This window comes from Crocodylus porosus, unplaced genomic scaffold (genome assembly GCF_001723895.1).
Source record: "Crocodylus porosus isolate Cpor-Errol unplaced genomic scaffold, CroPor_comp1, whole genome shotgun sequence".
Taxonomy (NCBI): domain Eukaryota; kingdom Metazoa; phylum Chordata; order Crocodylia; family Crocodylidae; genus Crocodylus; species Crocodylus porosus.
Window position 1 is genome coordinate 119,504,661 of NW_017728931.1, and position 15,732 is coordinate 119,520,392.

At 43.8% G+C, this 15,732-nt stretch overlaps 1 protein-coding gene across 1 annotated transcript in view; it reads right to left on the reverse strand.

Moving 5' to 3' along the window:
- Positions 1-15,726, reverse strand: part of SLC2A13 (solute carrier family 2 member 13) — a 298,231-nt gene extending 282,505 nt beyond the window's left edge. The window contains exon 1 of the mRNA XM_019543534.1: positions 15,677-15,726. The gene's annotated coding sequence lies outside the window, so the exon portion shown is untranslated. The remainder of the gene's footprint in view (positions 1-15,676) is intronic.
- Positions 15,727-15,732: the final 6 nt, after the last annotated feature.

Here is a 15,732-nt window from a genome sequence, read left to right on the forward strand (position 1 = left end):
TATCTTGCTGGGATCCTATGACCCCAGCTGACTTCCTGCCCTTTGGGCAGGGGGCTGGACTCGATGATCTCCCGAGGTCCCTTCCAGTCCTAATATGTCTATGAAAAAAATCTCACAAGCCATTGTACGTCTGCAAAGACTCCTTCTCTCTCTGGGCTTCTGTTCCATTTTTGTAATTTCTGGAAGTGCTCTAGCTTCAACCTTTACCATTAGTATATCTAGCATCACATCACTTGCCACAAATATAGAGCAGTATTTATTCATTCATACACAAGAATGTACATTTTCTACATCCACTTCTTCCTAACTCCCAGAAGAGCCCTTGGCATGCTCAAGACACTGGCTGATTTCAAGGACTTTGACTCTATATACCTATGCATAACAGAGTTATACTCAACATAGATCAATAGTTGCCCAAACATCCATATAGCTTTGGGTTAGACAGTTGGCATAAAAGAGAAATTCCTTAAAACATTTTTGTTACGTGACTGTGCTTATGATGAATCTGGAATTCTGTTCTCACTAGAAAGGCCCTAGATGCACTCAACCTGCCCAGAAGCAGTTTCTGTTAGGCAGTTAAGTGTTTCTGTAATCTAGAGTCACTCCCATTTGTGTGGCTGAATTGTCAAAACAAAAAAATTGTAGAGGAAAATTAAAGTAGGCAATAAAGTAGTACTGTACCACCCAAAATAGAAAAACATGACAGCTCATTAGGTCATAAAAAACATTTGTAGGAAAAAAAAAAACAGTTAAGGTGGACTTTTAAGTAAGATTCAAATTGCTGTTCTCTTTCATCTACACATACATTAAGAAGGAAGGAATTCTATTCGGCAAACCAAGGGTAAACTATCAAAAACACAGGAAACCAGAGGACATAAAAAATATCTCTACCTGGCAAGGGAGACAATGTTTGTTTAAAAAGAGGGCTACAAAGAGGTTTAGAGGAAATAAAGATACCCAAAAGACTGAATTTTACCCTGCTATTAGAAATTCAGGTCTTGTGTACACTAGAAAAATGTTATGAATCAAGGCAGATAAGATTAAGCAATTAAGAACAGAAACAGAATTTTTAGTCAGATTGCTTAAAGCTTTTCCCAGCTGTTCATTAGGTTTTAGAAATATATAAATTGTAACATTTGGAAGACTCCATTCTTCCAAAAAAAGACATGGTTTAGGTGAGAGTTTGCAAAGCATACTTTGAAATGTAAGTCCTCCAACAAAACCAAAGATCTGACTAGACTTTTCTAAAGAACAAGGAAACTTTTTTAAAAAGGGGGGGAAAACTCTTCTTTGCCTCACATGAGCAAAAGACACTTTCAAGTGTTAAAGGACTTACAGAAAGCCTGCAATTAAAATTAATTTACTGGGCACTTCAGACACTGACAGATTGGGGGGGGGACCCCAAAAAGCCACCATACATTACTGGAAGCAGCAGTGTGTTAATAGGACCCAGATCTGTATAGATTGGGCAGTTCAGCAGGGCTCTTCAATGCTTTTAGCTAAAACCAATTCAATCACCTACTAAATAAAAGCGCCACAAAGCCCCACTGAAGCACCCAATTTATACACATGGAGCCGGGTCCAAGCAATGCTTCTTCTGATTATATGCTGGGGTCACCACACGGGTGCATGGAGTTAAGTAAGGCAAAGCACTGTGAGGGGGAGCGGGGCAGTATGTCTATAAGCAACTTTCATGTCTTTTTAAAAAGGAAATTGATCACATCAACTACGCTGAATTTCAACTGCAAACTGGTGCTTGACCTGGGCTAGCATCTTTGGAAAACAGCTTAACCAGGCATTTAAACAGAACCTAACACACATCATTCTTAATTGGAGACAAAAAACCACATTCTCTTCCAAATTTCAATGGTCACCTTTTCAGAACTTCATTCATAGCCAATATGAAACAGTGACTGGATGATGAGAGAACTGTCAGTAATACTGATGATCCAAAAAACAAAACAAAACTGTAGCAGCACAAAACTTGGTTCTTCATTAGGTACATGAAGTCATTTTGTGTTTCAGTGGTCCATAAATACAAATCATGTTTAAAATGGACATTTTGAGGTTCTCCAACAGTTTTCAGTAACAGTGGAAAGAGGGCAGTCCCAACAGAGTAGAATGATATTGCTGTCAATATTTCTACAATTGTTTCTTACTTCACATCAGTAAGCACACCGTAAGAGTTTCTTTCTGTTAGACAAAGAAAAATTAAAGGAAGAGATAAAGAATGCATTGCAGGAAATGGCTGCTGCAAAATATTTAAATAGAAAAATCTGTTGCATTATCTAACTAGCTCAATTACAGTCCACATCCCTACCCCACTGGCAGCAATGCAACATCCTCATGGAGAGGACACTTGCCAGACATCTTGGAAACCTTGCAGATGAATCTAACATAAAGATCTAGTTTGTTGACATTTTTGAATAAATTGAGGACAGTCCCACAGAGGGCAATGAAAATGGTTAGGGGATTGGGGCACATGACTTGGAGAGGCTGAGGAAACTGGATTTATTTAGTCTAAAGAAAAGATGACAGAGGGGGGTGGGATTTAACAGCAACTTTCAGCTACCCGAAGGGTGCTTCCAAAAAGGATGGAGCTGAACTGTTCTCGGGGTGGCTGATGACGGAACAAGGAGCAACGATCTCAAGTTGCAGCAACGGAAGTTTAGGTTAGGTATTAGGAACAGCTCTCTCACTAGAAGGGTAGTAAAGAACAAGAATAAGCTACCCAGAGAGGTTGTGGAGGTTAGAGGTTTTTAGGACCCAGCTAGACAAAGCCTTGGCTGGGATGGTACAGTTGGGGCTAGTCTGCTTTGAGCAGGGAATTAGACTAGATGACCTCCTGAGGTCCCTTCTAACCCTAAGTTTCTATGTTTCTAAGCAATGCTCAGGGTTCAATCAATCAGTTAAACTTCTACTGGTTACTTTTAAATGCATGGGAGCACCCTGTGTTTTTTGTTTCACCTTCCAACAGCTAACTGTGGTCAGCAAATTGGCTTTAGTAGATACAAATACTGAGCCATTAAACAAAGCTAATTGCTATACATTTTCTAATACTTTCTTAAGCTACCTTTCAAGTGACATAAGGTTGTAAAAGTACAGTTAAGTTTTGTTGTCTGGTGCTATATTCCTCAGGTATATACTGGGAAACCTGGTTTTAAACAGACAGGTGCAAATAGTCTTCAGCATTTTTGTGCAATTCTGCTATATGGAAGTAGAGTGCAGCTGTTATTACTTCATATATCCCTTCCAAGAAATAGCCAAATCTAAATTTCAGAAACCTTTTAGCTCACTTTTATTTATCTTTACTCTTTCTATATGCTCGAGTTAGTTTTCACAAAAGAACACAGATCCCCTGTATTAATACAAACGCACTTCAAGATAAAAGCTGACAACTGAAATCAACAAGGAAGGGTCATGATTCTCATTCCTTTAAAAATAAATACATAAATTTTTAAAGCTCCCGCTTCAGTATTCTAAAGTGATTTGGTTTCCCCATGAACATAAGTGGGAAAGAACACACACAGCCACTCTTTCAGAGAGAAATTAAATGGACTTTAATAATCCATAATAGGAGACACTGTCCAGTCAAAGTTCTAGCTGCTGTTCCAGTTGTCTTTTAGTTATCCCTTGGTTTATAAAGATATAATCATTACTTACCTGCAAGAGTTTGTTGACATAAAAGTTTACCAAATGGGTTTCCAACAAAATAAACTATTATCATATTATGCATATTATCTTTGTCCTGCTTACTATACCACTGTCACTTTTCTTTTTATTTTCCCATATAAAAATATACATTTTGAAAGTGAACTTCTATAAAAGACCACCATGAACTTTGCAATGTGTATAAAACTCTTAGATTCTGGTCTTTAACTACGTCAGATATATTTAATGATCCAGATAACTTCCTTTAAAAACGAGGTGGTAAGGAGTTAAGTGTAAATGGCTTATTAAACTTTTTTTAAAAAGGGGGGGGGGGCAGGGGGGGAAGTACACTTTACCAGAAGAAGCAGCATGTTAGAGATGCTGCGGAGACAGGTCAAAATATAGATCAGATGCTTTTTGGCCCTTTTAGTTAAAAAGTTGATTCAATCGGCTATTACAGGAGGTTTCAACCTTTTTAGAGCAGTGTACCACCAGCAGCCAGTTGACGAGCAAAGGGGGAAGGTAGCAGCAGCAGGTTGCGGAGTGGTGGGGGGTGGCAGCAATGGCCAGGCACAGGGCAGTGGTGGTGCAGGGGGTGAATGGCAGCTACTGCTGCCACTGCCACATGCAACCTTCTTCCCACCATGTCTGGCCGGTGCCTGTTCGACCTATGGAGGGGCGCCACTGTCCTTGCCCCGGCCCTGTTCCTGTGAAGCGATGGTGCAAAGTGGCAGCGCTCCAGCCCCTCTTGCCTGAACATACCCCCTGTGACCTTTCAAAATACCCCTAGGTGTACATGTAACCCCAGTTGACAGCACCTGAGCTATTAAATAAAAGCACCCAAAAAGCCCCACTAAAGCCCCATCTATACAGAAGCTGGGAAAGTCAGGTGCAACTAATGCACTGCCTCCTCTGGGCATGCACTGGGTTTATCACAGGACTGTACAGAATTTAAAGTAAAGCACCGCTGGGGGCAGGTGTCATTTAGTTTCTTTTAAAATCTGCAAGCAGCCTACCTCTGCAACCTAATATAAAGTCAGGAATTGCAAAAGTAGTGCTTGTATAGCATGCAAACCTGGATCAGGTGTTCACGTTTGTTGCATGTTTCAAAACATGAACTAAAAACGCTCTACCCACACATTTACCAAAAAATATATATTATGATGGAGACGTCTGGCTGCCATCATTAAGTATGCACCCAGATCTCCATGTTAAGAGAGGAGATGTGCTGCAAGTCTTCATGTTCTCAGGCAGATCAGTTTCAAATGCTTTGTAGTTTATAATTTATTTCAAATTTTCTAAGGTACAATGGGGAAAAAAAGCCAAACACACACACACACACACACACACACACACACACAACTTGTAGGTTCAATATAGCTAAGGGGTGGGCAAAATATGGCCCACAGGCCACATCTGGCCCACCACAACCTTCTACTTGGCCCACAGGGCCCCTAAAATTTTTTTGAAAATTAATATTAATCTGCCCCTGGCTGCCTGTCAGAGAAGACAGCAGCCAGGGGCAGTAGGACCCAAAGGGAGCCAGTGGCAGCACTAAACAGCTGCAGCAGCAAGTCTGGCCTGGCCCCACTACACCTTCAGCCCCTCCCCTCCCACTCTAAGCCCCAGCTGGAAGCTGGAGATAGGGGCTGGTGGAGGCTTCTGGCCTAGGACTGTTCCTGCCTCCCTGTGCCAAGGGAAATACAGATAAAAAAGGGGGCACAGTGCAGACAGGAGACAGGAGAGGACTGTGGGCAATTACCCCAGTCTTCAGGGCCAGCCTGCAGCAGGTACCCACATGGTGCTGGCAGGTAGGTGGGGAAATGGCTGCAGCAGGAAGGGGAAAGGGGCAGTAAGCGAGCATGCAGATGGAGTGACAGCCAGGCAGGAGTGCAAGACCCATGCCAGTGTCCTGGGGCGAGTGCCGGCAGAGCTCAGAGTGGGGCAGCAGGAGCATGGGGCCAAGCTGGCAGGGGCTCTACAGAACTGAGCTAGCTCCCTCCTCTCCCTGTTTGAACAGCATGGCCCAGCTCCATAGAGCCCCTGGTAGTCCAGGCCCAGTGTACTGGCATGGGCCCCATACTCCCATGAAGCTATGGCTGCACTTTGGATGCCCACTTGCTGCCCCCTTCCCACATGTGCCACAGCCATTTCCCCACTCCCCACCCCTGCCCGCCTTGCTCCAGCACATGGTTCCCAGCTGCAGCACCAGGACCACAGGACCAGCTGGGATGTGGTTCCAGAACAGCCAAGGGGGAGGAAAACAGGGAAGCAGGAGGAAAAGGGCAGCAGTGGCAGACAGGGGGCAAGTGGCAGCAAATGGAGGAGGGGGCCCGCACCAGTGCCCCAGGGCCAGGAGTGGCAGAAGCGCAGAACCCAGGCTTGCAGAACTGCTGGCAGGGGCTCTGCCTGTCATGGGGGGAGGCTGTAGGCAAACCCTCCCCCCAGGCCACAACCCTCCCCAGCCACCCTACCCCCATAAAACCCATACCCACCCACACACCCATATTCACTCTCCCACCTACAACCTCCGACAATATACAAGTGTAAGACTTCATTTTAAGCTATCATACTATCACTTCTATGTACATTACACAAACATGTAAATCAGGACAAAAATATTTTTTTGAATGAAATTAATGAACATTATAGTATATGTTTGATTTTTAGAATATAATTTGATATTTTTCTGGTTCAGAGATGGCAAAACCCCTTGCTGAAAGGAGTAATTCCAGAGAACAAGAAGAGGGATTTCTGGTGACAAAGGTTAGGGGGTGGGACTTCTGGTCCCAAGATGGTGGTCAGGGGGTGGGACACCTGTCAAGGGGTCAAGCTACCCATGTGGCCCTCAATGGCTTGCCAAAACTCAGTAAGCAGCTCTTCGCCTGAAATAATTGCCCACCCCTGATATAGCCATTTCAAAAACCATTTGACCAAACATCCTCCATGAAGATGCCATCTGAAAGTTAGATTAGAACAGTTAGATATGAAATTGGATTCATACAACTTGTTGGAGAAACGTTTGCTAAAGGTAGCAGTATGTTTTTCATTAATGGATAATGTTTGAAAAAGTGTGTGTCCTGTTTATCAGCATATGAGCTATGTTGACACAATGTTATTAAATAACATAAGGTATAGACACAGCAAGACAGGCTATGTTGACAAAAGGTCAGAGTTAAGGATGATACAATATATCAAATATGCTGCTTACAACCCTAGGGCTTCATATTACACAATTATAACCTTTCTTAACTCAGTGGGACCCATTCAAGGACTATGCCAGAGTGGTTTGAGTTCAGTCCTTCAAACCAAAGAACCTTTTTTAAAAACTTGAACACTAGCAGTTCATGCTTTTAGATCAGCAATTTTCAAATGAGGGTGCCAGGGCACCCCGGGGTGCCAAGAGACTCTCTGAAGTGTGCCATGAGGTAATGAAGAGTTAAGCAGCTACATGCAGGCTCAAGTTTCTCTCTCCCTGACCATCTCCCTGCTCCCCACTGCCCAGTCCCTCTGCAAAGAGGTAAGCACTGTAATAAGTTAATTTTTTAACGGGGTGATATTTAATTCACAAAAAGTTATGAAGGCCTTTAGTCAAAACAAGGGGTGCCTCTAGTGTTGAGAACCATCATTTTAAGAGGCTCAATCCCTGTACATACATAGCAATTTCAATGCCTACGGACCTCAAATTTGGGATGAGTTTCCCTGGTCAAGCAATCTGTGAGCAGAGATATAGTCAGCTGTGTGCAGCCTTGGGAATCTGCCTAGTACAGCTGCTCTGATGCATGTTTTGGAACCTGACATCATGTAGAGTTTGAGGCAGACATGGTATAGTACACACATACCAATATGTATACCATATGTCTTAAAAAAAAAGGAAGATACACAATAGCTCTTAGCTATTGTATAATATATTGTATATATTTTATATATAAAATATGAAAAAGATATAAAAAAGGAAGATACACAATAGCTAATAATATATATGCGTGTTTATTTATTTATAGATAAGCTTATTCATATATATATATGTAAAAAAAATAAAAATAAAAATAAAAATGTTACAAGCTTATTCACAGTAACATATATAAAAATAAAACAACATATGAGAGCTGGAGCTCACAAAAGCTTGTGCTGCATTTAGCTTGAGTAAGGTGCAAATCTACCCCATACAAGGTACAAATTATCCCTGCCCTCAGGCACTCTATGTAACCAGTTCCAAGATTAAGGCTTTTGGTTCAGACCAAAGTTATACCAGATATCATTATCTCTGTTCCTGTCCTGTATTCTCCTAAAGTGCTCAACTTCCTTAAAAATCTGGTTCTAAGGCCACTAGCTCAGACGCTAATGTTGCAGACTCAAACTTCATGCTGTTTTGTAGCTGCTACAAGGGAATAAGGTACTGTGAACTGACAATGGCAATTTCACACTTTCTGTATAAAACAGTGATCTAGGGCAGTTGAAAATATTTTCAAGACCAGGGAGCACAAGCTGGTCAATATTAAATACTAGCAGACTCTGGCCACATACACCAGTATAATTTTTGTTATGTGCACCTCACTGTCAACTGATTGTTATGGCATGGCTGTCAAAAGAAGTGCATGGTTGTAGGCTCTGAGACTGAGCCTTCCCCTAACCACATGTTTCCAATCACTTTCACCCCAGCAGATTGATAAGCCTCTTTAAACTGAGAAGATAGGCTCATAAACCAGGCCAAGGATGCTAACAGGAACACAGCATATTCAAACAAGGTTGAAAGAAAGTCTATAGCAAATGTTTTGGACATTTAGCAAGCATTTCAAGTGCAAATATCATGCAGGAAGCAAAGATGGACACAAACAGGAGGGAGTAAAACAGGCCAATGTGCTAACAGAGCAAAAGGCACAAGACCTATTGCAGCTATTCCTACGAGGGTAGGGGGAAATCACATCCACTCATCAAGATACAAGGCCTTATTGAAAAAATAGTGAATAGTCAAACATTTCCTTTCTGTGCACCATGAGTAATGGGGGGAAAAGTAATCAAAAACTGCACTATACAATGCACAGGGATTAAACTTAATGTGGCAAAAGCAACCTTAATTTTGGGACTGCCTGACTTCCAGGACCTGACCCAGTATTTTTGCCAATGTTGTTTTAATAAAAGTTGGTGTATTTCCTAGTTTGTTCTCATAAAAGTCTCCTACACTAAGAAGATGTATAACATGATATAATATTCCACTGGCACTCACATGGGTCATCAGCAAAAAAGTTGGAAACTTCTGCTACTTCTAGGAGTATCAAGTTATTATCTCTTACGTGAGCCAAACTTAGAGGTGGATGAGAAGATTGGCCAGTGGGTTTCATATACATTTGCTTGTTTTGTCATTTTTCTGTTGTTAGCAATCTTGGGAGGGAAAAAGAAGGGGTTTTAAAAATATATGAATAAATAAATAAATACATACATACATAAAATTAAGAGGATCCATCCTAGTCTTATCCTCAAAATGAGCCAAGCAGCCAGTTTTTGCTCAAGTTTTCCAAAGAATTTCAGTGCGAGACAAATTACCAGTATGGAAAACTTCCAAGTCAAATGGTTAAAGTCTATTCAAATCATAAGCACATAAAAACTAATGTGAAGTATCTGACAACGATCATAGGTAGCCTTACAAGCCCTACCTATGTACAAATTCATAGAACTGAGAAGACATGGCCTTTATATAAGCCTGACTACTCTGGATGTGGATGTCTTTTAAAAAAGAAACAAAACACACCTATCACTTCCAATTCAAACTATGGTTCAAACTGCAAGTTCTATTGTTTGTCCCCCATTCACCTTGTGATTTAATACAGTATAAAAATCAGAATTGGTTTGTCCTTGGAGGGATGTTCCCAGTTTCAAATTCACTTCCTGAGGTTTTTTTTCCATGCCAATTTGGGAAGATCAAGTTCTCTGGGACTAAAAGGACATTCCGTCTTGTTGGAAAGTCCTCCCTGGACATTCCAGTGCTGACCCAAGGATAGCTGTTCTTAGATGACAAAACCAACTTGAATTGGAAAAAAAAAAAAAAAAATCACAGAAAAAGAAGTCACCCACAAACTGGACTGCATTAAATCTAAACAGGGACCATCTTATTATTAGGGGCCACTGGAATTCACACCACAAGTGCACTGCACAGCGGCTCCTTTAAAGTCTTGCAGTTTCCCCCCCATGCACCCTCCTTTCCCCTGCCACTGATTGGTGAAGGGGCCCTGCTTCTCACCTCTGATTGGCGGGGAGACAAAAACCAGAGTGTTAAATATGCTGCAGTTTGCCTCCCACTGCCAATTAGTGGCATGGTCCCAGCTGCCGGCCACTGCTGATCGTTGGGGGGTGGGGGGGACCGCAACCACAGAATATTTAAAACTGTGGTTGTCACCTCCTGGCCATCAGAAGCAGACAGCAAGGTCACTGGGGCCCTTTTGCCAGTCAGTGGTGGGAGCATGCACAGGGGAAGCTACAATATTAAAGGAGTTGCTGTGCAGCATACTTCTGGCACAAATTCCAGTGGTCCTTACCCATTACCTGCATCAGCTTTTGTGACCTTTTGTCCCTATAAGTTTATTGCTTCTTTGCCTCTGCCAACACTAGCTTCCCACCCTTCTCTCCCCCTCCTCCCCATCTTTTGTATTAAAAATCAATCACTCCATTTATACACTGCTCTGTCAATGCCCTTTCACAATATCTGTGAAAGTAAGTTCAAGTGCACAAAAGCTCATGCTATAATTCTCTGATTTAGTTAGTCTATAAGGTGCACAGCTACCCTGCTTTCTGCCTGACTTCAGACTAACGTAGATAAACCACCTGACTCTGCTAAAAAGAACTTAAGCCATACCAGCATGAAAAAAAAGATAGTTGTTATATTATACTGAGGCAGGGAACACAAAACTCTCACTGCTGCAGCTATGACTGAGTGAAGTCAAGAGTATCACTGGATTTATTTTAGGAAGACAACCACAGTATTATATATAAGCACAGCAACTCATTTTACTAGATGCCTACTGATGCATGCTTCTGAAACCCAGGTACAAGCTTGTGCATGTAACAGTACAGGAGTAGAAGCAAAAAGGCTTCATGGAAAGTAGTAACTTAAGGCTACATGGGCTGTCATACAAGCACACTCTTGCCATGTGATTCAATTCGAATTTTACACTTCCAGTTTCAGCAGTTATTGTAACCTAATGTAAATAAAGTAATTTCAGTAAGCATGTCTGTCCTCTTATGCAAGAGCACATGACAAGAGTTCTTGTTCCTTTTTTACCCTTTGTGGACAGGCTCCAGTTTGGCTGAAAGACAGAAAGAGATGTAAAACAGAATTTTTGATCTAGTTTCCCCAAATTTCTGCTGCCTTCCTGAGATTCTACAAGCTCCCTCTGGTGGAGGATTTAACACTCGATCTAAATCAATAAGAGGTCAATTTGTCCAACAAGCCCGAGTAAGAAAATTAGTTTTGTACAGAAATCTGTACAGAAGTCACATGATTAACATTTTAATAGCTGCTTTGTTTGCAGGTTGTTAACAGTTAATTAATTTTCCAAACAAAAGCAATTAAGTATTACTGGGCATTTAAAAAAAACACCGCTACATTTCAAAAAGTCAACAATGCAGTCAGTATTTATATAGTGTCCCTCCATCCCCGGTTATCAGCATCTTTTCCACCCCTTTAATTTTCTGGAGTCCTTGTAAAGCAGATCTCCATTTTACAAAGAACAGGAAGCATGGAGAATGTCACTTAGTCACATCATAGGTGTGCAGCTCTGCCACAAATACAACTCCCTATTTCCAGACCTATATTTTAAGTCCTATGCCATATTTCATTTGATAATAGGGCATAAATCTATGATGACAACAGCATGACTCATTTACGGGAGCTCAGAGTCAGACCTGCATGTACGCACCTTAAAGAAAAGGGGGGAAAAAATCATTCCTTTTAAGCGAATTAAGTCAATAAGAGTTTGCCACATTTACAGGTTGGGACCCAAGGTAGAAAACAAGGTTACACTTTTCAAATGCAAAGGCAAGTAATGCAAGTTAGCTTTATTTTGAACATCTATCATCTTCAGCTAAGTGTAAGCACCTATCACCATCAGAACAGAAGCAAGCATTTATAGTCACGATGCATTTTTGTTATAGAACTTGATATAACATACAGGGTCATTCAACATTTTATGGACTCTAGTTATTCAATACTGTAAGTCAATATGGAAGTGTGTAGGTAATCGAACATGGACTGATCAGCATTAGAAAGCTTCAACCCCAAGCCACTGCTTCTGGGTATCAGTACTACAATCTGTGCCACAAAAAGCTTTCAGCTATGAAAACAGTGTATACCCTGACAGAAGGTTATCGCTATAGCAAGACATACCAAAATATTGACTAGAAGTATTGTGCAAAACAAATATGAAGGAGATAATTTTATTTCTAATCTCTTCATTATGACTCAATATTTTTTCTTAACAATATGAATGGCTTTGCAGCAAGTACGTTTGTAAAAAGAGCCAAGGAAAACTCTAAAACAACAGGTTTTGAAAAGAGCACTGTTGCCATATAGAAAAGCCCAGCTTGATTCTCAGATTCACCACCTGGAATAAGAGGAACAACAACTTAAACGGAGAGAAGAAAGTAGTTTGCACCAACACCCCAGGCAAAAAAAAAAGATGCACAAAAGGACTGCAAAGATCCTGCCCAATCTTGCTGGCTAAAAACAGACCATAATTGAATTTCGAGTGCATAAGGGTGAAGAGTGAAGATAAACTACTCAGGATACTTAGGAACTGTATGGCATGTAGAGGATCCCCCCCCACTAATAAGAGGCACGGAACTGATCACCAAGTCCTTCCAGCAAACACAGATAAGCCGAATAGAACTGTATATGCAGTAGGGGCATGCAAATTGGGCCCTATTCAATTCAGATTTGGCCCAAATCAGGGACAGTGAATCAATTCGTTGATTCGGAGCACTGTCCCCAATTAGATTCGGCCAAATCCGAAAATGAAGATTCAATGCTGATTCAGAGAATCAGCAATCTGGACACAGACACAGCTTTAAATGTTTTTTCTACGTACCTTGAGGTACCAGCACAGCCTGTGTACACTGGCATGCTGGGGCACATGGAGTGTCCCACAGGAGTGTGGGGGGCCCCTCCACATGCTTAGTAGCAAACCCAGAAGTGGAGTGGAAGTTCTTCCAGTCCACTAGGGAGCACACTGGGGGGCCCCCCACACCTGCCTGGCTCAGTGATCGGCCATGGGGGACACCGAGTGCCCCCCCAGACCCGGGAGGCAGTCACCAAGCTGGGGAGGTTCAGAGGGGACCCCCAGCGTACTCCATGAAGGACCTGGAAGCAGACCAGAAGTGCTTCTGGTCCGCTTCCAGGTCTCCTGTCATGCACGCATGGGAGCCCCCTGCGCTTCTGTGGGATGCTCCATGAGCCCCAGCACTGCAGCATTTCGCAAGCCCCTGCTACCTAGAGGTAAGTAGAAAAAAAACATTTAAAGCTGTGTCTGTATCTCCAAATCGATTCAGAGATTAAAGGGTCCTCCGATTCAATTTGGATTCAGAGATTCAGCCACAAAATCAACCTGAATCAAATTCACACAGCCCTAACATGCAGCCTATAGAAATATATGCACATCAAGAGAGCTACCCAATCAAACTGATGGAGAGAGCAATTCACATACAGCTCCACCAAATGCCTCCAACAAAACCTGAAGCCTGACTCTCAGGCTTCCAACGTAAGTGTGGTCTAACTGGACTGAAGAGCTACTAGATTGTTAATTTATTTTCACAAGCATTCCTTCCAAGTGAGACAGAGCAGAGAAGGGCTTTTTTGCAATTAGATGCCTTCACATTTTAAGAGTCTACTTAAATAAATAAAAATCCTGGGTAAAGAGAATATACACCACACACACACTTTCTCTCTACTTTCCAGCTACTCCCACCAGTTCTAAGTTTGCCTAGGGGAATAGTCAGTGGAGGAAGACATAAAAAAGCTGTAGCCAGTTAAGGGAAGAGCTAAGTCCATCTTCTCCCCCAGTGCCTTACAGCAGTCAAATGGCACTGAAGAAACAATAGTGATCAGCATACTCCTTGCTTTTAAGCAGTTTGGAAAGATTTAATTCTGCATGAATGGAAGCCTAAATGAAAGCAATCCCCAAGACAGAACTCTCCCATTTCTCAGCTGCACTTTTCAAATTGAGCTCCCTCCTACATGAGTATCTTTCATCTCTTCGATCTGCCTTTTGCTGGTAGGTGTCTTAGTGTTTCAAGCCTTGAGTTTTAAGCAGCAATGACAGCTGATTTTTAACATTTACCTGAAAGTTGCTCTCTAAAAAGGGATGTGGCTGGTCCAGGCTTCTATTTCTTTGTGTTCTGGGCAGCCATATCTTCCTATTTCAGAAAGCAAGTTCAGCAGCTTTGCATGGATGCACAGTCCTACACTCCGGCTAGTCGTTACTTACTGGGAAGCAGAGTTTTCCCAGTAAGTCATCTCCACTCACTCCCACTCCCAAGATCTCATCCTGAGCCCAATATCAAAGATTTATGGAGAGGCAGTATTAGTCTGATCCTATCTTTTATTGAGTGAACTGTGGAGGCCATTTCCTGGGCAAGCAACAGCCCCAGCTGGGCTTCAAGAAAGCTTCCCCAAACAAGAGAGGGCACCCACTATCACCGCAGCTGGAACACTGCAGCCCTGATCCTGGCTGGAACAGCAGAGGCACTGTGCCTGTGCGAAGTGGTGGCACCCAAATGTTTCTCCCAGAGCCTCAAGCAAGATCTGGCATTTAAAGAAATGCAGGGGGGGCTCACAGGAACACCATGGGCAATTCTCAGCAAGAGGGGAGAAGGAGAGGGTGGAAGGGAAAACTCAGAACTAATCTAAAGGGGATTCTGGGAAGGCGGTTGGGAGCAGGAGCTCAGAGCAAAGCCGTGGGCAACCCTGGGGCAAGAGCGGGGCCCCAGAGCTAATCCAGGGGTGATGCTTGGAAGTGGGGAGGGAGCAAGAGACTCTCAGCTAATCCACAGGGTCCTGGGAGCTGGCGGGGGGGTGGAGGGGGGAGGGAAAAGAGGAGAATTCACAGCAAAGAGGTGATCCTAGGAGGAGGTTTGGGAGATGAGGACTTGCAGCAAATCCACAGAGGATCCCAGGACAGGGACTGGGAGACTCGCAGTAAATCCTGGGGTCATCCCAGATTGGGAGGGAAGCAAGGGGCTCACATCTATAGTCAGAGGTGCCTTGGAAAAGGAAGAGAGGGAACAGGGGACTCGCAGCTAATCCACAGGGGATCCCAGAAAGGGGACTAGGAGACGAGGACTCACAGCAGATACACAGGCGATCCCAAGACAGGGACTAGGAGGCTCACAGCAAATCCAGGGGTGATCCCAGATAGGGGGGAGGAAGCAGGGGGCTCACAGCTAATGCAGGAGCAATGGTGGGGGGAGAAGGGGGTTCACCGCTACAGCCACAAGTGCCCCAGGAAAGGAGGAGCAGGAGCAGGGGACTCACAGCTAATCCACAGGGGATCCAGGGACAGGGAGTGGGAGGCTCACAGCAAACCCAGGGGTGATCCCTGCAACAGGAGAGGGAGCAGGGGGGCTTACAGCTAATGCAGGGGCAGTCGAGAAAAGGGAGGAGGTGGCTCATCACTACATACAGGATGCCCCGGGAGAGAAGAGGGAGCAAAGGGCTCACAGCTAAGCCACAGGGGATCCCAGGACAAGGATTGAGAGGCTCACAGCACACCCAGGAGTGACCCCAGCAAGGGGGGAGGGGGAAGGGAGTGAGGGGCTCACCCTACAGCCACAAGTGCCCAGAAAAGGAGGAGTGGGGGGCTCACAGCTACTCCACAGGGGATCCCAGGAGGCTCACAAGAAACCCAGGGGCGACCCGAGCGGGGGGAGGGGGAGCAAGGGGCTGACCCTACAGCCACAGGTGCCGGGGGCAGGAGGAGGAGGAGCAGGGGGCTCACAGGCGATGCCGAGCCCCCGGCGGGCGGGCGAGCGCACTCACCGATGCCGAGCCCCACGACGACGCGGCCGCCCAGCAGCGCCTCCTTGCCCCCGGCC